Genomic DNA, 25,006 nt, shown 5'->3' with positions numbered 1-25,006 from the left:
ATCATATGCCTTCAGAAGACTTTGAATAGGACAAAGTCTCATGGACCGTTTAAATGACACTTTTGGTGCTTTATTAATCATTAAAGTGAGTGACTAACTTTTAACTTCTGCTATTGTATGAAATTCAGCTGATGGGACATTCATTAAATTATTTCCTTTGATGTTCTTCAGAAAAAATAAAGTTATATTGGATTGGAACGAAATGAGGGTGAGTTAATGATGACCTAATTACATTTTTTGGGTGAATTTTACAATAACTCCTGTCTTCACACAGAGAGCAAGTGTTCCAGGATCCTGTGATGTTTTCCATGTCTCTTCATACTATCTCTCTCTCTGGCTGAGCTCTCTGTGCTGGCGGCTGCTTGATATTCCACAATCTGACATTTCCTCTACTGCGAAAGCAAAAGACAGGCCTGTGTCAAATCACACCTAAATCCAGCTCTGCCACAGCTTGATGCTAACTCTTGTGTTTTCCTTTTTCTCTCTCACTGCTTCATCACATTGTCCTATGTGTATCCTGTGTATTGAATTTGAAAAGCTGTCATGAAATGTTCTAAAGAGACCCAGGGGTGTTTGAAGTTGACTGCAATAGTAATGTGCATTCTAGAAGGAAACAGCGGTGCCGACATTGCAGCAAAGGAATAAGTTAAAGGTTTATGTAAGCTTTGGCTATGGCACATCAGATGCATATATGTGGGTCAAACAAGACCCAGGTGAAATCTTGATGGTTATTGTTTATAAAACTACTTATTTTTTTCAAGAACTCTCATAATAATTCTATTAGTAATTTACATTTTAAAGTAGTTAATATATCTTTTAATTCTGAAGAGTTTCAGACACATTGAAAATAGAGTAGACGCTTCGAGTGACAGTGGAAAAAAGGTTGTATAACAGTAAAATGGGCTATTTCCAAGTTTGGTGATAAGTAATGCCTTAACAACTCTGTCCACACATACAGTACATATAAGTACAATGGACTTGGATAAAATGTTTTATACAATATATATATATATATATATATATATATATATATATATATATATATATATATATATATATATATATATATATATATATATATTTGTATATAACATTTATTATATATATTATTTTATTTATTTATTTTTGATAAATGTAAAATAACAACCTTATGCTCTCTATATTGCTGAATGACACTAAATTGGTATATTACTCTATGCAGCTTCATATATTTGTTGTTTGAACTGGTGAGGTGTACTGAAAATGGAAAGGTTGCAAGTTGAAATACATTAAGCAGTGGTCCAGGAGATATTTCCATTGTGCCTATGACATGAATTAATCATGAAACCTCAAGTTACCTTCAGGAGAAATAATGTTGTAATCAGAAAAGGTTTTTAAGGTGAATAAAACCAAACCAAAAACTTCAACCATCACCTAATCAATAGTGATCTAAAATCAATAAGAGGTGAACAAAACCTCCTCCAAAAACATCTTTACCTTAAACCAACACCTAAACCTAACCGATAGTGTCTAAAAAAAAATGAAAAGCACATTTTCTTAAGCAACCGTGTAATTTCGTAGTGGTTCTATTACACTTTTGTGTCACATGTCAGCTAGAGTGCTTGGCTGGGTTCAATCTTCGGAGTCTAAATTCCAAAACTTTATCAGGTGAGCTTCTGTGGAAACTAATCATATTTGAATAAGTGTGTAAATGTATGTGGATCTACAATACAAGCATTAAAATGTATAGTTTTTCAAACGATGCGTAATAGTGAAAGTATTTTGATGTCGTAACTTATAAGTGTGTGAGTAATAGTGTGAAAAATAAATGTTTGGAAAGAAACAATGTAGTCATGATTTGTGTTGAAGATAATAGAAGTCACAGTCTTTGTAGTTGTCCAGTGTTAATTTCACCAGGAAACTGCGTAGAATGTGACATGCAAAAGTCATCAAAAATATAGTTACAGTAATGTTTATTTTATGAGACTAGGTTGCAGCTGCTAATTGTTGAAAACTGTGAAGATGTCAAATATAATGTTTGAGGAATATCTACACACTCTGATTATTACATGTGGAGGAATGGTTTAATAGTGCTGACTATTACAGTCGAGACCCCAGTACAGATGAGCCATAAATAATGCATGCCATAGCCCATGGCCACACCAGACAAGATGAAAAACCCACCAGAAATGACAGCACTGCTGTTAAACTGTGCCTAAAGATCACTACTCTAAGATTTCTTGATTAAAAGAAACATCCCCGTTTGACAAGGGTCATTCATTGTATTAGATCAAACAACTTTTAAAGATTTAAATCATATTAGTTTTATTTTATGAAAACATCACAATTGAATCATCACAAAAATCAGTGAACACTGAGGTGAACAGGGCATTTTCAGACCTGTAGCTCTTTTGATTTGTTCCGAAACAGGGGCTAAAATTGGTACAATGTTGCATTTTCAACTATTTTCGCTCATTTCAAAACAGACCAAAACTGTGACAATAAAATTCACATGTGAACAAACTGTCTCCTTATTGGTCACAATGCTTGTGCAATTTGTATAAATTTCATTCGTTGTGCTGTGTCTAGCTTTTCTTGTAGATGTGTTACAAAGATTCAATGTTCTGACAAAGTTCCGGTTGCAAAGAACACTTCATGTGACTGTGGCACAGTTGCATATAATTCCAGATTGTTCTTCAACCAGTAAAAGTTTCAGTGATTGAATTTCTTTTCCCCCTTTTGCTCTGGTGTCCCTTGTTAAAACTGTGTATGTCATTTATGATACTGTTACGAATGTTGCCAATGACCTTTAAATAAAATAGTGCATATTGTAACAAATGTAATAAAATGTTCTTGATTATAAAGAGAGGTAATATACGTAGAAGAAGAGAGAGAGAGCGATTTCAGGTTCGGGTCAGGTTTGGGCTAAACATTTGAGAGTACTGGTTAGGTTGGGTCGAGACACAGGGTCTTGGGTACGAGCCGGGTTCGGGCTTCAACTTAAAGGAATAGTTCACCCAAAAATGAAAATGTGCTGATTATTTACCCTCAGGCCAACCAAGATGTATCTCAGTTTTTTTCTTAATCAAAACAGAATTTAAGATTTTTAGGATTTCATTTCAGGCCTCTTCCTTTAAACAATGCAAGTGAATGTACTCCATTTTTTGACGGTACAAAATGCATATTTAGGGTGCATCAAAATAATCCACACGACTCCAGTCGACAAATCAATTTCTTCTGAACCCAGGTGATTAATTATTTTTAGAAACAAAACAATACTTGTATACTTCTACCTACAAAGTTCACTTCTGTACATCTCTGTGACTTGCGCTCGTGAGAGGGATGATTTAAGCTCGTTGGTAAGGTCACGCGTCACATGGAGGAGGAGGCAGGAAGTATCATTGTTTACAAGAGGAGCAGCGCTGTACAAAAGTTGAATTGTCTTTGCTGTAGATTTGTATTGTACAAAATGGTCGTTTGGTGTGTGTATCCTGGATGCTTCAAGCTTCAGAAACCCCCAAAAAAATGCACGCCAGGAAAATCATAAACTTTTCATCGATTGCCTATACATGATCATAAACGATTGAAGCTCTGGCTTATTGTGGTGAACCTGGATATCAGCACACCCCTACATTCTCTCAAATATTGGAGGGTGTGCAGTGAACATTTTACCTCTGAGGATTTCATACCATCGAAAGAAACAAAGGGTTGATATCTGAATTCATCGGCTGTGCCCGTTCTGTCATTTTCACGCACCCTTGGGCTCTACACCTCCCACATCACCCGATTTCTAATTCACCACACCTGCGTTCAATTCACTCGCTCATTAATGCCTTCATAAATAACTCCTTCACGCCACTTCACTGTCAAGTCTCACACAAAATATACATGGTTTCACTAACTGCAACTAGTGTGGCTTGAATTCCTGACAGTCATATAGCCTATATATTTCTGCTAAGGAAAAAGCACAAGTAGATAATGCAACAGCATTGATCCGAAATAAAGAATGTTTTTTTACTGCAGTAATGGGTAATAAATTGTTATTTTATTATTTTATATTGTTTTAAATTTGTTTTGGAATGTTTTGGTTTGTGAACGGTGCTTGACACGCTTGCTGCCTCCTCCACGTGTGACCTTACCAACGAGCTTACGTCATCCCTCTCATGAGCGTCAAATGATATCCTAAAAATCTTAAATTCTGTTTGGATGAAGAAAGAAACTCTACATCTTGGATGGCCTGAGGGTGAGTAAATTATCACAAAATTTTCATTTTTTGGTGAACTATTCATTTAAGGTTTGTGCAGAACTCTATTGTTCACACCATTTCAGACAAGCTGTCAGTCTTTACGGTTGACCCAGCTTTGGCTTCGTCTGGAACTATTTTGGTTAGTAGAGGAAAAATAGACAAAATAAATGTGTTATTACATGTCTAAAATGCAAGTTACTTAATATTCCTTTCTTGATTATTGAACTGTTGTATATAAGCAATATTACACTCACAATTGTGCTGTTTTACTGAATATCCAGACAAAGTTGCCAAAAGCAAGTTTTATTTCTAATTGTAAATAGTGTACAGAAAGAAAATATGTACAATAAAAATTCTTTTGTGAAAGTTAAAACCAACCTCTGAATCGTGCTCACCATTGTTTTTGTGAAATTAATTACTTCCTGGTCTTAAGGGTTGCTTATGCAACATTCTATCAGTAGCCCTAGAGGGACTTGAATTGGTGCACAAATGTCTGATGAGGGATGGCGCTTGTGTAACCGGTCCTGCAGAAATCGCTCAGAGCAGGATTTGAAACGGAGTCAGCCGACATGGGAGGTGGACGCACTAACAAGGAGGCTAAAGGCAACAGCCCCTAATGTCAGTAGCTAGTGCACCTCTTGAGGCCAGGGGTGTGAGGTTTGCACATACCGCACAGCTATCACTTACTAGCTGGCTCCCGTTACACTTGTCAGTAATTCTGGAAAATGGGGTTGCTTTCAAGGTACATGAGCTTTTGGAAGCAACATCGATTTCCTGTGATATCATGTTGGAATATTAGCATGCCTGTGATTACCTGATTACCTGCCTTTGCCAGTTTGGTATATGGTAATGTGTTTTATGAAAACTACTGAAAAAAAAAGCCTAAACCAGCCTTGGGTGGGTAGGTGGTCTCCCCGACTGGCCCAGATGTTTAGGATGGTCTGTTTGCTGGTTTTTGAGGGTTTTGGGCTAGGTTATACAGTAATCTCCCCCTTCAGACAAGGATTTATCTGCAAAATGTTACTGTGGCACAACAGAATATTCTCCATGCACATGCACAGGCACAAGCAATTGAACAGTGTGGCAAACCAGTGTACCGTAGCACTAAGTGCTGCACGCTTGTCTGGTTCTCCAGTGGGCTGAGCTGACGGCACGCACCTGTACTCCTCCTGTCATTCCCAGCGAGCCGAGAGATGAGGAAACAGCACACTAATGACTGTTAAACATCTCCCAACAAACACTGCTGTCAGGAGAGAAACAGAGCAGCGCTCATAGTTTCTTAAGTCTGGGACACACAAACGAGGAGAAGCTGCTGTCACATCCAAGAAGATTTTAAAAAAGACAAAGAAACCAAGCTGACAAGAACAACAAAACAACCTGAGTGCCAAAGAGGAGGGGAAAGAGAATGGAGACAGGGAATTGAGGGATGCTGCGTGAGGGTGAGAGGGAGGGAGACAGAGAGGCGGCGAGAAGAAACGGGAGAGCAAATAGACATCAACAGCAGCACACAGACAATTCTCGCCTTCTCAAACCTGGACTCTTTTTCTTGTTTTGATTATGTGTTTTTGTCACCTGTAGAGATGTGAGGTTGAATGCAGCTGTCTCCTGTTGCTTGTCTGGGTGGGCTGAACTCAGATCAGATCGAACAGCTGGGAACCGCATGCTGTGGCCCATCAATGGAGTCCCTGAGGTGGGCTTATTACCCCCTCAATGGTTCTCCTCCAGAGCAAATGGTTGTGCTGCCAGTGGACTTTAAAACGGAATCATTTTGAAATTGGGAGATTGGATGATGAGATACATGGGACACAACATGTAAAGCACAGGGTGCTGGGTAAGTGCACTTTCTAAACCTTGCATGCTGAAAAGATGTAGTAATGTTTTATGTGTTGCAGAATGCAAATGGATCTGAGAAATATTTTTATGGAGCATGCCAACATACACATGTCTATGTAATGGGTAATAGGGTAATGTTACAGCTGGTAAATTAGTGAGAATTACAAGAAAAGGAAAAATAATAGGAAATGAGACAATGGTAACATAATGAATCAAAGTGCTAAAATAATTAAAGGTATATTTCGGGTTTGATTCAAGTTCATCAACAGCATTTGTGGCAAAATGTTTATTACCACAAAATTAATTTCAACGTATCACTTTTTTTTTTTTTTTTCAAAGCTCTCAAGGCTACAGTGAGGCACTTATTCTGCATCTTTCAGCTGGTTAGGCTGGAAGATGACCTGAAACCAGCTTAGCTAGGCTGGGAGACCAACTAGGCCAGCATAAACCAGTTAAGATTAGCAAGAAAAACCTTAGGCAGGTCTGAGCTGTTTTTGTTTGTTTGTTTTGTTTGTATCATGCACTATAAATGTAATCATATCATTATTCCAAAAGCCCTGTGTTAAGGAGAGCTTGACATATTTAGTGAATTTATTTGTAATAAATCATTGAGGATATGGTCAAATGTCCTCAAGCAGAAGGCCTTGTTAAAGGAGTGGCCATTTGTTACTATCAACATGTTATATAGACTGTTATGTATCTCCCTCAGTGGTGCTCAGTCCAACTAGACACCAGACATATCCACATTTGTTATGGAATGGGGATGTGCAAAACTGCATATTTTCAAAATGAGCTGGTGTGTTGCCTGAATGACTAGTCTATATAATGTGGTACGTTTCGAGAGAAACTAAACCCCAATTAGAAGTGTTAATCCACTGATTTCAATTGGGATGATGCATTGGAAGAAAAGAGAGGAAAAACTTGTCATATCATATATCCAAAAGTTGAAAAAATTTCAACTTTTGCTACAACGCACTCTAACATATGCACTCATGTTAGCTCTTTTCGAACACCAATCTTACACATTTGTACTCATCAAACACTCTGTCAGCTCGAGTGTGTAAGTGCCCTAAGAAGTGTTTACATTGGGCTCGTTCTTGTGTTTTAAACCAGCTAGACTGAGCGCTAGAATGTAACCGAATGCAGGTGTCTCGAGGTATGTTGATAAAAGTTGGACTATTTTCTAACGTAACGCTTCTGATGGGACTCTCAAAAAAAAGACGATTAATTTAAAGATGCAACTTTTCTGTGCAAACAGACAAACAGCTAAAGCACAGCACATACTCAACATACTAATTAAAGAAAAAATATACTAATTAAAGAAAAAAAAAGTATAAAAAAAAACTAGTAAAATCTAGACAAACTAGTCCACCTCACTTTTGTTGTGGTGGACTAATGGACTAATTGTTGGACCACTTATGGACTAGTCGACAACCATGACCCATCATCTATAATATGGAATAGATGAAGCCCCTCCGCAGAAAGTCCTTACCTTTTCCCAAAAACATTCTAGGCTTTGGGGCACAGTCAGGTGTTACAGGTTTAATTCTATCAGAGTAAGTGAAAACATCTGTTAAAGCCTGAGTGTAGGCATGGAAATAGTTAACTAATGTACAAATGGAGAGGTTATAGGCACGGGATAGGTTGCGCTGATGGACACAGGTGTGCTTTAATGTACCATCTGTGGTTGCTCACCTGATACACAACGTACTGTATGTTCACTTGGTTTCTGGCTCGGATCAACCTATGTGTAAATAATACAAAATTTCAAGGTCGCTTTAGCATTCTCAGTTGATTATATAACACATACTCCATTACAAAACCTAGTAAGATGTCAACTGAGGCAGCATTTTAAGGCATGATGACTGTTCTTAAAGGTAAGTGTCTTAATTATGCTGCCACCTTTAATACCACATTTTGACCACATTTTAAGGAAGCATCTGAAATGGTAAAAACACTCTCAGGATGCACTGCAATAAGCTCATTGAAAAAAATTATTATAAGATAGCAGACGAAGTGACAAATGTTGATTATAATAAACTTCTTTTACATTCAATGCACATTCAATAAAATTAAAAGTACTGATAACAAATAGTGCATTGAAATTAAAAAATGGATTATCCATGCCTATTAGAGTATTGCACCATTAGCTTAGCAACATGATAACGTCAAACTCTATTGAAATCAATTGTGAGTGGAGTCTTTGTGTGAAAGGCTAATTGTGTGGTATGCAGAGTTGCTATGTAGGCAGTGTTCTAAAATCGGTTACTTATGAGGTTTCACGATGGTTAGAATATGTAGGCAGTAGGCAGGGAAGTAGCTTACCAGATTTTGATTATTTATTTATTTATTTATATCAAAATTTCAAGGAATATTCTGGGTTCAATACAAGTTAAGCAATACAATACATTTGTAGCATGATTTTGATTGCCACAAAAAAAATATTTAGACTTTTCCCTCCTTTTCTTAAAAAAAAAAAGCAACAATCTGGGTAACAGTGAGGCACTTAAAATGTAAGTGGATGGGGGCCTATTTTTAAACATTAAAATACTCACAAAAGTATAGCCACAAGACATAAACAATATGTGTTGACATGATTTTAGTGTGATGAAATCACTTGCAAACCTTTTGTATGTAAAGTTATAGCCAATTTTACAACTTGTTGCCATGTCAATGTAGTCAACAAACCCTAAAATGACTGTAAAAATTATTATTTAAATTAATTTACAGCTCAAATAATACATCAGTTTTAAAAGAAGAATTAATGTAAGTGCTTTTATAAAATTATAAGATTCACATTTCTGCTTTTTCACCCTCCATTCACCTCCATTGTGTCTCACTGTAACCTAGATTTGTGCTTTTTATTTTTTTAAAGAAAAGGAGGTATGAAATAATTTTTTGTGGTAATCGACATTATGCCACAAATGCTGTCCATTGATCTTAACTTGTATAGAACCTTAAATATTCCTTTAAGCCAACAATATGTAGACGAATTGTAGCTTAATGAATTGTAGGGACATTAGTCACAGTGAAAAGTAGTAGGCCATAACCATGTAAATGGCTATTATTTCTCTTCTGTTCTCCATATGAAAGGTTTACATGAATATCTGTGAAGAGTGAAAGTGTAACTCAGCAACAGATTGAGAATCAAACACTCAATTACTCAATCAAGTGTTTTTGATAATTGGATCATTTCTGTTAACAGTGCATGCCATGTTTACTAATGGGCATTAAAATGGGCCTTATTAAGCAATACATGATTGTGTGACCCAGAGTTGCCAAATCATCCACAGTGTGTCAGGTGGTGCAGAAAGACACATGCCTGAAGTGTACAAAAAACAAAGTTGTATAGCCTACATCAATAACACGTTCCTTTTGGAAAATCCAGCTTGAGCTGGTAGTGGAAATATTCTACAAAGCCACCTGACATTACCTCATTGCTTCCTGATGTCAAACGATAATATGTCCAGTGGTTGGGAGATGCTTGTCTGGCTCATAACCCTCTTGTGTGATGAGCAGTGTATATCAGGTGCTTGTCACTATGAGTCACTTTAACAGAGCGGCAGGCAGGTTTTACATAAACAACCACTTGTTGAACCCTGTTTGTCTGCTGTCATAGATGCTCTGTGAAAAACAGCAGCGCATGATTGCGACGCATGTCCAGTCCACAGGGTTAGAAGCATTCAGATCGGAGACAGAGAAAGAGAGAAAGGAAAAATCCCTGTGATGTGGAATTGCTATCTGACTCCCCCATGATCTAGTAAACAGCTGCCTGTGCCCAATTAGCATCTCCAACCGAATGTCTCCAACACGTGTGGACTGCGGTCTCAAAAACATGTTCAATATTACCTCACAAGATTCCAGTGACAAGCAGTTTTTCAGTGCTCAATGAAAGGGAAAATGCTGCGCAACGAAATCAGAGCCAATCAGAACAGTGTGCAGATGAATTCTCCCAGTTTGCAATGCACAGTTAAAGAGTGTAAAAAAGGAGAAAAGCCCTTTAGTGATATGAATTCTGTGATGCTTCTAAATCAGCATAAACCAGCTGGTCGTTTCAGAAGGGTTGGGGGATTTGTCATGTTAAATCCAATGCTTTTCAACTTCATCAGTCAGTTTTATATTTATGTTGGCTTGAAACATACATACATAGCTAATGTACTGTTGTACACTTTAAGATCATTATTTGTAGCTCATGTAAGCAAATTATAAAATGTAAAATATTATAAAATTACATTTCTTTAACTCCTCATTGAGCTTTCTTTACCCTCCCCTCCTCTTCAGGGCAGGATGTGTCCTCCGCAGGGTCTTTTCCCCCTGAAAGAATAGAAAAGAAGACCTTCCCCGGCACGTTTTATGAGCATTTTTTAGGCCCCAGCTGAATCTATTTTTCTACAGAGAGAAACAGCAGGATCTCAGCGATACTGACTGTTCAAATGCAACTGAACTCATGAATGTTCTTACATTATTGGCTGGCTATTACATTATTGGCTGGGTTAATAAAAAAATAAAAAAATGTATTACATTATTGACAGTTATTACATTAACGGTAGTTATTACATTATTGGCTGCTACATGCCCCCCATCAAGACAAAGCTGTTACCTTCTTCTCTCTCATCGCCTTGGCTTACTCCTGAACTATAGGCATCGAAGAGAGTGGGTTGTCATCTTGAACGACTCTGTAGAAAAACAGGCCTCACTGTACATTCCTTAGCTCTTACAGAACATCAGCTGAAAAACAGATTAGCACTCAACACTGCATGTAAATGTACTTCTCCTCTATCGTCCAAGCAAGTTGTAGACCGAGAGCCCTCTTTGCTATGGTGAACAAGCTAATTAACCTGCCGGCTCAGGACTCACACAGCTCTGATGAACTTTATGACTCATTTCTGCACTTCTTTCAAGAAAAAAGTTTTTCCATTTACCAAACATTAATGTCAAACATTTCTGAAGATCTTCTCCACGAATTTCTGTCTGAACATCCAATCCACCCTTTCACCTCCTTCACTTCCACTAACCCATCATCAGACGTGATCTAATTTTACAAACTCATCATCCTGTCAGTTGGACCCTGCCCCAACCTCCCTTCTTAAATACTGTGAGTCAGTCATTTTGGCACCTATTTTGCATATGATAAACACATCTCTGCATCTGCCATTGTTCTTACTGATCTTAAAATGCCACTGTTACACCAGTCCTTAAAGGTCCCAATTTAGATCCATCTTCCCTCTAGCAACTATCATCCTATTTCTGACCTGCCTTCTGGACTTCTAAACATCTGGAAGAAGTTGTATCCTCCCAGTTACAATCATATCTTGCAGCCAATAATCTCTATGAACCTTTCCAATCTGGTTTTCGCCTATTCCACAGCACTGAAACTGCTCTCTTAAAGCTTATTAATGAACTCCTCCTCTCTGCTGACTCAGGAGTTCTCAGTATTCTGATCTTGCTTGACCTGAGCTCTGCTTTTGACACTGTGTGCCACAAAACACTCCTTTCCTGACTTTCAGATATTGGTATTACTGGCACTGCTCTATCCTGGTTTTCTTCCTACCTCACTATCAGACAATACTTCATTATGATTAAGACAAACAAATCCCCTACTGCTCCTCTCACTCAGGGTATCCCCCAAGGTTCTGTACTGGGTCCACTACTGTTCATAATTTACGTTCTCCCACTAGGTCAGATTATCCGTCATCATGGTCTCAGTTATTAGTTATACCCACATTTGAGCAGCTAGAATCAGTCGAGCTCAAAGCCCTCTCCTTGAAGACAACCCTCCTGATCGCGCTCGCTTCCATCAAGAGGGTTGGGGACCTGCAAGCATTCTCTGTCAGTGACACCTGCCTGGAGTTAGGTCCGGCAGACACACATGTCATCCTAAGACCGTGACCGCGCTACATGCCCAAGGTTCATTCAACTCTTCAGGGACCAAGTAGTGAACCTGCAAGCACTGCCCCGGGAGGAGGCAGACCCAGCCTTTTCATTGCTGTGTCCGGTGCATGTTTTGCGTACTTATGTGCACCGCACGCAGAGCTTTAGATGTTCAGAGCAGCACTTTATTTGCTTTGGTGGACAGCGGAAAGGGAACGCTGTCTCCAAACAGAGGCTTTCTGACTGGGTTGTTGATGCCATAGCACACCCAGGCCGTGCGCGCCCCATTGCGGGTTCGAGAACACTCGACGAGAAGTGTGGCATCCTCGTGGGCACTGGCCAATGGCATCTCCCTAGCAGACATATGCCGAACAGCTGGCTGGGCAACACCCAATATCTTTATGAGATTTTACAATCTCAGGGTTGAGTCAGTTTTCGTCCCAAGTTTTCTCAGGTCAGAGCCGGTAGAACTCGGTAATGCGGAACAACTGACTGGGTGTACCACTTGCACCTAGCACCTTTCCCCTCCACTGAGGCGATCACATGCGCTCCTATCAAAGGAGATTCCACTAACTCGGTGTGGCAGGGCGGAGGGCGGGGCCGGGTCGTGATCCTACGCACCCAGTCCCGTATTAGTCTAATCAAGCCTCCGAGGTATAAAGGTCGACTGCAGGGTGTCGTGCGGTAGGGAGAGATCGTTAGCGGACATGTCCGTCGTGTGTGTGTTTATGTGGTCTTTTGAGTTTATCATTAAAACTATTATTTATATTGAAAAGCTGGTTCTCGCCTCCTCCTTTCCATTGAATATGCTAACGATCTCTCTCTCCCGCACGACACCCCGCAGTCGACCTTTATACCTCGGAGGCTTGATTAGCCTAATACGGGACTGGGTGCGTAGGATCACGACCCGGCCCCGCCCTCCGCCCTGCCACACTCGGCTCCCTGGATGACTCCTCCCTAGCCCTCTGGTCCGTGGATTCAGCGGAGGAATTCCCCGACCAGACACACTATGGGTACTGAAACTACTCTGTATTGGAATAGGTGCTCCACAGGATGGGCCCCTGTGTGGAATACAGGTGTGGTTTATTTGGGGCTGTTGCTCTTCTGATAACATTAAGCGTTTCATCAATATCATGTGGTCAGTGGCGAATGATTAGACTCCGGTCGCTGCCATCTCATTTGACACTTTTATTAGATGGATTAAATTACTTTATAGACACCTGCTGGTGGCGTTAAAAACAAATTGATTAATTTCAAATCATTTACTCTGGATATATTTACTCTTTCCCCATTATTGTTCTATCTTTCCATGAATCCATTAGCAGCCACGATAAGAAAGGAGGTTGAGTTTCCAGGGGTGATGGCGTGGAGCATAAGCTTTTGCTTTACGCAGCTTATATTTTATTATTCATTTCCAACCTCACTAGATCTATGCCTTGCCTCCACAGAATTATTAATTCCTTTTCTAAATTCTGAGGATACAGAGTTAATTGGTTTTTGGCAAAGCTTTGGCTCTGACGGCGTACTGCCCCTGTAACGGCTTTTCAGCCGCGTGCCTTCCAGTGGCCCAAACAGGGCATTAAGTATTTGGGTATTAAGCCAAGCAAACCTAGCAAATTTGTGTGATTTAGTTAGAGTTCATTTTGACCCTTTAATAAAACTTTTTCGAGCAATGTGGGCGTGTGGGCTTCATTACATTTATCTATGATTGGGAAGGTTAATGTTAATAAAATTAATTGTATTCCAGTATTCAACTACCTGCTACAATCTCTCCCTATAGATGTCCTCCTCTCTTATTTCGAGCAATTTGATAGCACAATGAAGTCCTTCATTTGGAATGGTAAATGTCCCAGATTACATTTCATTAAGTTGCCTAGTCTGATTGACAAACTTGATATTGATATTTTGCATTATTATTATTATGCATTGGTCGCTTCCACCTGAGAGATCCCCTCCCTGGTTTTGTATTGAACAGGAAGTTCTTGCCCCTATTTCACCATTGCAAAGCCTTTCTAGCAAACTAATTGGAGAAGTTAAGTTACAGTACACACCGTTATCTCACATTTGCTCTCAGTGTGGACAAAAGTGTCCAAGGGTTTAATTCTGACATTTATTTAAATTTAAACTATGTATTAATATGTCCCCTTTCTGCTGGACAGAGTGGATTGAGAGGGAGGTTAATATGCTCTGTCATCTATCAGAGAGCAGAGTGTTGAGATCCTTTGAAAATATGGTTCAACATTTTGGGATTCCCAGATCTCATTTCTTTTGGTATTTACAGCTGCACCACCTGCTCTGTGCTATATTTGGGAGTAGCATACACCCCCCTAAAGTGGCAGATACTCTAGGAGTGGTGATTGCTGCATTTGGAATAGGTCATGAGGCATCAGTGTATTACTTCCTGCTAATTTAGAGTCTGAGTGACAGAGCTTCAACTTCTCAAAAGAGATTATGGGAGAATGATTTAAACTTGGTATTGGAGGAAGGAGTGTGGGCTAGGTTTCTATAAAAGTCAACTGTACATCTAGAGATGCAAGGGTGCATCACATGCAATTTTAGATTTTACATCATTTCTATTGGACCCCCTCTAGATTGTGTAGGCTTGGACTGAAAGATACACCCACCTGCTGGCTATGCCAATCAGAAGACAACCCATGCTTTCTGGTGGGGTATTAAGTTCCAAGAATTTTGGTTGAGGGTTCAAAGTTTTATGTTTGACATATTTGGCACTCAAAATTCATTTTGCTCCAGACTGTATTTTAGGCAATGGGGGCGGTCATTAATATAGAGGTCTAAACACATAAAATATTGGGTCATAGCCAGTGTTATGATAGGCAAACATATTGTTATAAGGGGATAGAAATCGGCTGGAGTGTCCTCATTTCAAGAGTGGTGGACAAACATGGGGAGAGTGGTGGCATTCGAGGAAATGTCATGTAGAAGGCTGGGAAACTTAGATTTATTTGATAGGAAATGGGGCAGCTATTTGGCCTTCTTGGAGGTCTCTCAGGGAGGGGCAGTGGAGAGAGAACAACCTGGTTACTTTCGTAACCTCCGTTACCTGATGGAGTGAATAAGAGGTTGTGTCGATGTAGTGACACTAGGGGTCACTCTGGGGGGCCCCAAACACCTCTGATGTTTGAGAAAAGGCCAATGGGTATTGGCGAGTGGAACTTGCATGCCACTCCCCTGAACATACGGGTACAAAAGGAGCTGGCTCTAATCCACTTCCACAAGTTACCAGCCATTTCAATGGGTAGTTCAGTGTTGTGGCAGGAGGGACACAATGTCTCGTTCCCTCCATCAGGGAACGGAGGTTATGAAAGTAACCAGGATATACCCTATTTGTCACTCACTCGACGTTGTGTCGATGTAGTGACACTAGGGGTCCCTATACGAAACGCCACAACTAGCTGAACTGTGTTACGTGAACTGGCGGTGCGAGAAGGGCAAGCTGTTGCGTGCCTCGTAGCCAGTGCACCTGGCCATCACGTTACCTCCCCCAACGCACCTACGAGCGTTGTATGGTCCCCCGTACCTCGTGAACAAGACGACTGCCCAAAAAATGGGGACAGGCTGCTCCAGCCACGGCTTCTTCTCTTTTTTTGTCACCCAAAATATAAATGGAAATCGTTAAGCTGGGGGCCATACATGTCCGCGTCGGGGAGGTGTCCCTTCCCAAGGGAAAGACACCACGGAGACCACACCCTACCCGAAGGGGAGGTAATTGTGTGGAAATACGTCACATGGAATTACTGAGCTTTGTCGGCAGTGTCGCACTTGGAGAAGTCCCCTTGGTAGGTCCTACCCAGATGGGAAGAGCTCTACAAACATGGGGACCAGTAGCAGAGGAAACTCTGCCCTATGAAGATGTGGGTTTACCAACGTGGAAACCGTTTTGGGGAAGATACATCACACAGGGTTACATACAGGCAACCAGCACATGTGGATCACCTACCCCAGTACAGGGCCTATTTAGCACACGTACTGGGGCGGCATCTAGTTTCTCAGCCAACTCGCCTGCCACAGGGCTAAGGAGGAAGGACATCCAGGGTCCACGACTTCATGAACATGGCTGGGGGGTAAAGACACACTTCTCCACCTCGAGGAGAGGGAAGGCTCTATGAGCAAGCGGTTCACCTGGCCAGTTGTCCCACAAACGTACCTGTTCGTACCTGACAAACGGGGTAAAACCGGCACAACCCGGAGATTGTAGAACCTGTTGTGGAAAATTTATATTTTACTTTCTTTAAGACATTATGTGGATTTTCTTTCGATTCAATCATGTCTTTCTCTCCTCTAGTATTTTCTTTTTCACCTGGCAGGAACGGAGACACACACACACACACAGACAGTAAAACTGATGGTCAGGAAAAAGCCTTTTGAACTCCTTAATATGAGTACGGGAAAGACAGAGGGATTATTTAGCCATAAATAAAGCCTTTTGTTGAGTTTCACAGGTGTGAAACTCAGTGAAACTCAACAAAGGGCCACTGTCTTCAGGACAAGATAGCGTTTATATGGCCTTTTGATGACCTCACAGATGTAAGGACAGGAAAACCCAGGGGGGCTTAGAAGAGCCATTGGTATTTCTAAAACCAGCTAAATCTGGTTTTACTGGGATGAGTGGAAAATTACGGAAGAAGGGACTTTGAGGACAGGGGGGTATAAATAGGCCATGTGTTTTCTGTGTGAGTTAGGTCTTGTTCTTATTGCGAGGTAGCTGTTGTGATACTTTTGTGAACAAACCTCTTTTAAAAGAATAAACTATCTTTTAAAATATAATTTGGATCCCGATGTCTCTTATCTTGATGCATATTTGTTTAATTATTGTTTTGCCACAACAAACCTCACAAGGTTGTTGGGTGTTGCCCAGCCCGCTGCTCTGCAGATGTCTGCTAAAGAGGCACCATTGGTCAGAGTCCAGGAGGCTGCTACACTCCTAGTAGAGTGTGCTTGTAGCCCCAAGGGGGCGGCACGTCCTGGGCATGATATGCCAAAGCGATGCCGTCAATGACCCAGTGGGCGATCCTCTTTTTGGAGACAGCGCTCCATTTCCTTTGTCCTCCTAAGCAGACAAAGAGCTGCTCAGAGCATCTAAAGCTCCGCGTATGATCCAAATAGATGCGTAAAGAACGCACCGGACACAGCAGAATGCCATAGAGACTGAGTATAACTCCATCCTAAAATGGATAACCTGAGGGAAAAAACTATTCCTTTGTTTGACGGTTCTGGTGCTCAGCGCTCCGTAGCGACTGCCAGAAGGCAACAGTTCAAAAAGGGGGTGGGCTGGGTGAATGGGGTCCAGAGTGATTTTTCCAGCCCTTTTCCTCACTCTGGAAGTGTACAGTTCTTGAAGGGAGGGAAGGGGGAAACCAATAATCCACTTAGCAGTCCAAACTGTCCTTTGTAGTCTTCTGATGTCTGATGTTACTCTGCTAGGACACCTGTGTGACTTCATAAATCCACTAAAAATCACCTTGACATCAGTCAAATGGCCAAGAAAAGTGACATTAGTTTTGAGAAAAGGTCTAGCAGCATTTGTTTGCAGATGTCTCTTAATTTGATACTGTGTATCTAATGCAATATCATTCATATATTTTAAAGTGTGACTTAAGTGTCCAAATACTGTACATATTTTAAAATCATAAATCTCAAAGGACTAATTGATTGTCAGCTGATTGCTTAATCTCTGCATAGGTTGCTCTGAACTTGTGGTCTCCCCTTTCACCGTGTCCTCATGAACCCAATGGCGCATCTTTACTGACCGTATGTGACCGTATCACACTGCAGATTGTGAGGGCGGAGGTCGAGCTGTCTGCTAAAGAGCGGGCCTATCTTTCAGCGGTGGAGAAGGGTGATTAAGCTGGAGTGAAGCAGGCCCTTGAGGAGGCTGAGATCTATTACAACATCAACTTGAACTGTCTGGACCCGTTGGGCCGCAGCGCACTCCTCATTGCTATAGAGAATGAGAACCTGGAAGTGATTGAGCTGCTGTTGAGTCACAGTGTGATCGTGGGTGATGCGCTCCTCTACGCCATCCGCAAGGAGGTGGTGGGAGCTGGTGAGCTACTGCTGTCCTACAGGAAGCCCACAGGCGAGAAACAGGTGTGTGAGGACGTGACTTCTTTTTGCAAACTAAACTGCAAAACAGTTTTCAGGAAAACAACTTATGAATGGCACACTTATAGTTATCTATCCACATATCTGGGAAAGAAGAATGTATTTTAAAGGGATAGTTCACTAAATAATGAATATTTTTCATAATTTACTCACCCATAATGTTGTTCCAAACCCATATAAGTCATCTTTCTTATGTGGAACCAAAAAGGGAAAATGTTAATTAATATTCCGGTGCTTCTTTTCAAAGACAGTGGATAGTGCCTCACTTTTAGCTTAAAAAGGATAAAAATTAGAAAACAAATTAGTACAAGTGACTAGTACATCATATTCTCTCAGTAGTATGGATTAACACGAGTTAGTGATAGATTAGTTTCCCTTGGCGTATGCCCCATCATACGGTTCAGCATCAGGATGTTTTTTCTCCCCCCTTTTAAAATTTGATGAGCATATTTATTCATATGAGTCCATTATATTTATATCCAGTTTGTTTCCTATTTCAAACACAATTCAAACAGAACATATATTACACAGGAGGAAAATTTTGTTCATAATTTTTCCCTGCTGCCCATGACCCAGTCCGAATAGGCCCACGACCCACCAGTTGAGAAACACTGGACTAGATCATGATTGGATGAGATGCTGAAATTGAATGATTGAATGACATTTTTGAATGACATGTTTTTTGATGATTCACATTCTCCTTGCATTGTGCACCTACTGAGCAAGCACTAGTAAAAATTACTTAAATAATAATCTGTTTATCACTCACACATTGTGTTCTGCAGAAGAAATAAAGGCAAACATATCTGTGATGGCATGAGGTTGATTAAATGAGAGAATTGTCATTTTTGGGTGAACTATCCCTTTAAAGCCATTCATTGCATTTTGTGGCTTTTCCCGCCATTATGGAAATGTAATATCTTCAAATTCAATCACACACCTCTTTGTGGCAAAAGCCAAAGAGATCAGGATGAATGAATGCTTTGAATAAATAGTTCACCAAACATTACAATTCTGTCATAATTTACCCTCTTATTACTCCTAAATCCGTATGACTTCCTTTCTTTTATGGAACAAGGTGAATTTTTGAAAAAAATATCCTGGCCACTTTTTGGAAATTTCTCCCTGTTCCTTACACAATCATTTGGCTTTAGAAGACTTGCAGTGCACAAGTTGAAATGGACCACATTTACAATGTGTTTTAGTACATTTGGAGCTTAACACCCCTAGTTTTCATTAACTTTCAATTTATAAGCAAGACTGGCAACTATATTTTTCAAAATCTCATCAAAGAAATGAATACAGGTTTGAAGTCAGATGAGGATGAATGAATTATGACATATTTATTATTTAGGGTTATCTTCCTTTTAACTGTGGCTCTAGTGTCAAAATCTTAACAATATTAAATGACACAATATTAAATGTTCAAGTGCAACTTTTATGTCTTGCTTAGTACAGTCAACAGAAAAACAATGATTTAGGGATAGCTCATCCAGAAATCTGTCATAATGTGTTCTTTCATAATAGGAGATGTTAGGGAAAATGAGAGCCTCGGTCACCATTCATTTACATGTATATATATATATATATATAGAGAGAGAGAGAGAGAGAGAGAGAGAGAGAGAGAGAGAGAGAGACTTTGACTTTTAGGTCTTCTTTAATTGATCAATATAAACATAAGTGACCTATATTTAAAAAAAAATAAAAACCATTAAAACATCCATGTGTTTATATTTACCACAAAACAAAGGGGATAGAAAAACAAAAACAAAAAATAATATAAATAAATAAAAAAACACTCATAAATTAAATACAAAACCTCCCTGATCATCAGCTTCACATATAAAACCATCAACTCCCCACACATGAAAAAAAGAATTAACATCATTAATGAGGCTAAAATACGCAAACTCCATCGTTAGTCTCTTCTTTATAAAACCTCTCATCATCAAAACAGTGTCCACACTTTCCCTCCCTTCTACTTTATTTCTTCTTGTACACCAAATAGCCAACTTTGCTGCACCGAACAAGAAGTTTAAAAAAACCACTTTGGATTTATATTTTGTTGAATATTTGGGACCAAAAATAAACAATTCTTGATTGAACTTTCCCAAAAGCTGCATACTCCAGCTTTCCATTAAACCCAAAATTTGATCTAAACGTGGACACTCAATAAAAAGATGAAAAACAGTTTCAGACACCCCGCAGAAAGGACAACCCTCATCATCTGAGTCATTAAGGAGTGCTTTGTGTCTGTTTGTAGCTAAAATCCCATGCACAATTCTCCACTGAAGATCACCCACCCTCTTTTCAATGGGTCTTTTGTACAGGGACCGCCAGCTACCTTTCGGGAAGAGCCTGATTCAAACACCATAGACCATTTAGTGTCTCTTACATCCTTAAGATGTTGGAAATTTATGGTTTTTACACAAGCTCTGTAAAGTGTTTGTCTGCTCAAAATACTCAAGATATTTAGTTCTGGTATATCCATGGAAAGCAACTTGCTGCCATCCTCCTGCCAGTCTTCTTTTTTATGGAAACATGCAGTTCAGGAAAATGGGCATTATCTTTGGCATCACAGTTCACCGCAGGAGAAACTTTCATAAAATCCCTTATAGGAACAGGGAGGGCCTCCTCAAGATCATCCAACATCCTCTTGATAAAACGTTCAGACCTGAAGCCCACCTTTTGTGCCAATTCCTCTACAGATATCCAGCACAGTCCCCTGCGTAGATGGCATATTTTGGAGACTCCTGCTTTCAACATTGCCGACCTTACAGTGGCAGAGCTCAGCAACTCAACAGAGATAAGTGGATTGAAAAACAAAGGCTCTTCATATACCCACTGATTGGATCCTTCCCATTCTCTTGAAAAAGATAGAGTCTGCCAAGCTTGCAATACACTCTGGTAAAAACCAGCCAATCCTTCCAATGCTAGTCCATTAAAGGACATGACAAACCAGTGCTTATCCAACCCCATTCTTCTGTTTTTTTGCAGCAAAGCACATGCTACGTCCATCCACTGCTGATGCTGCCCATATAAAAGACGCTGTGCCACTTGCAAACGGAAAACAGCAATCCTAGAACGAATGTCAATTAAACCTTGTCCTCCCTCATGAATTGGAAGGTATAGGACAGCAGCTTTTAGCCAGTGTTGTCCTGACCAGAAGAATTTAACAAGAGTCTTTTGAATATCTTCAATTATGTGTTTTGGAGGATCCAAAACCATCAACTTATGCCAAAGGGTGGAAGCTATAAGATTGTTGGCTATCAGGACTCTTCCCCTATAGGATAGCTGGGGTAGCAGCCATTGCCATTTAGACAAAGTTGCAAGCACTCCGTCTACTAACCCCTCCCAATTCTTCATCTTACATTCATCTTTACCAAGATATACTCCTAAAAATTTAAAACCGGACTTCCCCACTTGACATTTCCTTGTAATTCAGGTAAAGAGCTTCCTTCAGAACCACACCATAACGCCTCTGTTTTTTGCCAATTAAGTTTGGCTGATGATGCTCCTTCATAAATATTAAGAGCTTCCTTTATAACTTGAACATCATGCGTATTCCTAACCATAACAGTTATATCGTCTGCATAAGCGGAAAGTTTAATAGCTTCAGCTTCTGGCTTATTACTTACTAGAATACCCGTCAATTTACTTCTTAATAAACAAAGTAGAGGCTCTATTGCCAAGGTATATAACTGACCCGACATAGGGCACCCTTGCCTTATCCCTCTTTTCATTTGAATTGGTACACTCAAACCTCCTCCTATTTTAACCATGCTTACAGCATCAGTATATAATATTCTTATCCATGATAAAAAATGTTCTCCAAACCCATAACACTTAAGAACCTTAAAAAGGTAGTGATGATCTACACGATCAAAAGCTTTCTCCTGATCCAGAGAAAGCAAACCAAAATCAACATTATATATTCCAGCATAATCCATGATATCTCTCATTAAAAACAAATTATCATAAATAGACCTTTTTGGTATACAATATGTTTGGTCTTTTTGTACCAATACATCAAGAACACCTTTAAGTCTGTTTGCCAAACACTTTGATAATATTTTATAATCGGAACATAGGACCACTACTGGTCTCCAGTTTTTTAGCAGACAAAGATCTCCCTTCTTCGGGATCAAAGACAGCACTGCTCGTTGACAACTTTTTGGTAGAACCTCAGCTTTATAGCTTTCTTGTACAACTTTAAAAAGTCTTTTCCGATTATTCCCCAAAAAGTTTTATAAAATTCTGCTGGTAATCCATCGATTCCTGGTACACGACCAGATGAAAGTTGATTCACTGCTTTTGTAACTTCCTCAAATGTCAGATCAGAGTCCAAGTTCTTTACATTTTCTTCATCCAGTACAGGCAAGTTGTTAAAAAGTTCATCTGCGTCAAAGTTTCCTGTGCACTCTTTAGCATATAAGTCCACATAGAAATCAACAGCAAGTCTCCTCATTTCCAAAGGATCTGAAGTAACATTCCCATCAGGTGTGCGTAATGCATGCATATAGTTTGTATGAACACACTTCTTATTCAAATTAAAAAGAATTTCGTGGGGGCATCCATGTCATGTAAAGAAACAAAATGTGATTTTACAAGAGCTCTTTTACCTTTTCATTTAACATATTACTTAACTCTTGTCTCTTCAGTCTAAAATCATCTTGTAAATTTACATCGTTTTGATCAATTAACTTATTTTGAATTTTTAAAATATCTTTCTCCAATTGTGCCATTTTATATTTAATTTGACAGGAAGTATGTGCCATAAATTGTTGACAGAAAAGCTTGATCTGCGTTTTCCCTATTTCCCACCACTGAAGCAGATTTTCATAATCATTTTTTCCTTCAACCCAACAATTCCAAAACATTTTAAAATTCTCATAAAAATTTACATCTTGAATTAATTTAATATCAAACCGCCAATGAAAGAATTGTGGTTTTGTTTCTGATAAAACAACATTCACTAAAATGAGCTGATGATCAGAGATAACACAGGGTGTGATATATGCACCCATCACTCTATTACACTGATTATTATGTAAATAAAATCTATCCAGACGTGCCGCACTGACTCTATCTACTGCCACTTTAATCCAACTATATTGTCTCACGTTTTTATTTTTTCCCTCCACACATCTACTAGCCCTAACTGAGTGATTATTACTTTCAAAACTTTAGCAGAAGGAGGATGTGGTTCTTCTCCAATCCTATCAATAACAAAATCAAGGGTGCAATTAAAATCTCCACCTATAATTAAAAAATCTTCTTGTGAAAGAGAAACAAGAGTATTTTTTAGCATCTCAAAAAGCTTAATTCTGTCCTTACCAATATTTGGTGCATAGATATTAACAAAGACAAAACACAAATCTTTTATTTTAGCTTTAATTAAAAGAAGTCGCCCTTTTCCAATTCATTAATAGATAAAATATTTACATTTAATTCGGGAGAAAACAATATTGCCACCCCTGCACTTAAATTTGTCCCATGACTAAGAAAACACTGACCATCAGACCACAAACCCCAATCTACTTCATTATTTATATCACTGTGTGTTTCTTGTAGAAACATCACATTAATTTCTTTTAGCTTTATGCATTCTTTTAACAATGACCATTTATTACTCGCCCTAAGACCATTTACATTTAGGGACCCCACTCGTAGGACATCCATAATAAAATAGTGTAGGAAAGCAGAAATAAACAGAAATGTGAGAAGAATACCAGGAAAAGGATAGATACCCATCGTGCACTTATTTTAGTTTACCTTTCACGGCTCGGCATTTCGCCCTGCCTGGTTTTACTCCTTGCCTAATTGTTGTTATGTATTTTTTTAATCGAAACCTTTTCTGCTGGGATAATTCATCTAGGGTGCAATCTTGTCTTACATTTATAACAGATAACACAAATTTATTTAAATCTGGAAAAAACTTATCAATTTCAACACTTTTACCCTTTGTCTCATCCAGAAATGCATTGATCTGCTCAACTGTATACAGATCACTTCCACTATTTGCCACATCAAGGTCAGCACATGACTCATCATCTCTACAACTCTCTACAGTTGCTTCTGACAAATCATCCATTTCTTCGCTTTGCCCCTCATGCGTCTCATTTTCCTGTACTAGACCACCACAAACATCACTCTTACCAACCCCACTACAACTTGGAACCTCAGCATCAATAACATCTTCCGAAACATTCGGTCTTACCTCGGTGTTCGTATCTGCCATTTCAGGTTGTTGCGGTGTACTTTCCATCACAACCTGCGGCTTGTCAGATGTTTCAGTTGGGCCTCCCTCTTCAACATTACGCGCTTTGTGTGGGCAGGTGAAGCGTTTGTGTCCAATATCCCCGCATTCAAAGCAACGCAAAGTCTCCGTACTAGCGTACACCATATATGAACTCTCTCCGTGAGAGATCCGAAACGATACATCAAGCGTTTTAGTGGGAGAGCTCAAAAACATGTAAACGTGTCTCCTAAAAGATAATACGTGTTTCAGTGCAGCGTTTTACACCCCAAGGGAATCTCTTTTATAGCGCCGGCAATTTTGCCAAATCTAGTCAGCTCTTTAATAATACTCTCATTGCCGACGAATGGGGAACATTTGAGATTACAATTTTCGATGCTGGTGCCGACAACGGTGTAATAGGCACATACGTTTCATTGATCCATATTCCGCTTTCAATTAGGTTTTTACTTGAAATTCATTTTTCAAAAAAACAACGACTGCCTTATTCATTCTTGAAGCAGAACTAATGTTTTCATTGCCAACCTTGGCTCCTACAGCAAGGAGAACATCCTCAATAGAGGTATTCGCCTCCGGGGCACACCTGAAACCATTTCGGAGGGTTAGAGGCGACGCTCCCCCCGTGGGGGTAGACGTCATACTGCCTCACACACCACGCGATATATAACCTATAAAAAAAAAAATAAAAATAAAAA

General features: G+C 39.6%; 1 pseudogene; it reads left to right on the top strand.

Moving 5' to 3' along the window:
* Nucleotides 1–17,669: 17,669 nt before the first annotated feature.
* The window catches only part of LOC127624918 (short transient receptor potential channel 5-like), a 57,330-nt pseudogene continuing 49,993 nt past the window's right edge, over nucleotides 17,670–25,006 (top strand).

The sequence above is a fragment of the Xyrauchen texanus genome, chromosome 31 (genome assembly GCF_025860055.1).
Source record: "Xyrauchen texanus isolate HMW12.3.18 chromosome 31, RBS_HiC_50CHRs, whole genome shotgun sequence".
Taxonomy (NCBI): Eukaryota; Metazoa; Chordata; class Actinopteri; order Cypriniformes; family Catostomidae; genus Xyrauchen; species Xyrauchen texanus.
Note: the sequence above shows the minus strand (reverse complement) of the source record. Positions and strands in the feature narration are given on the sequence as shown.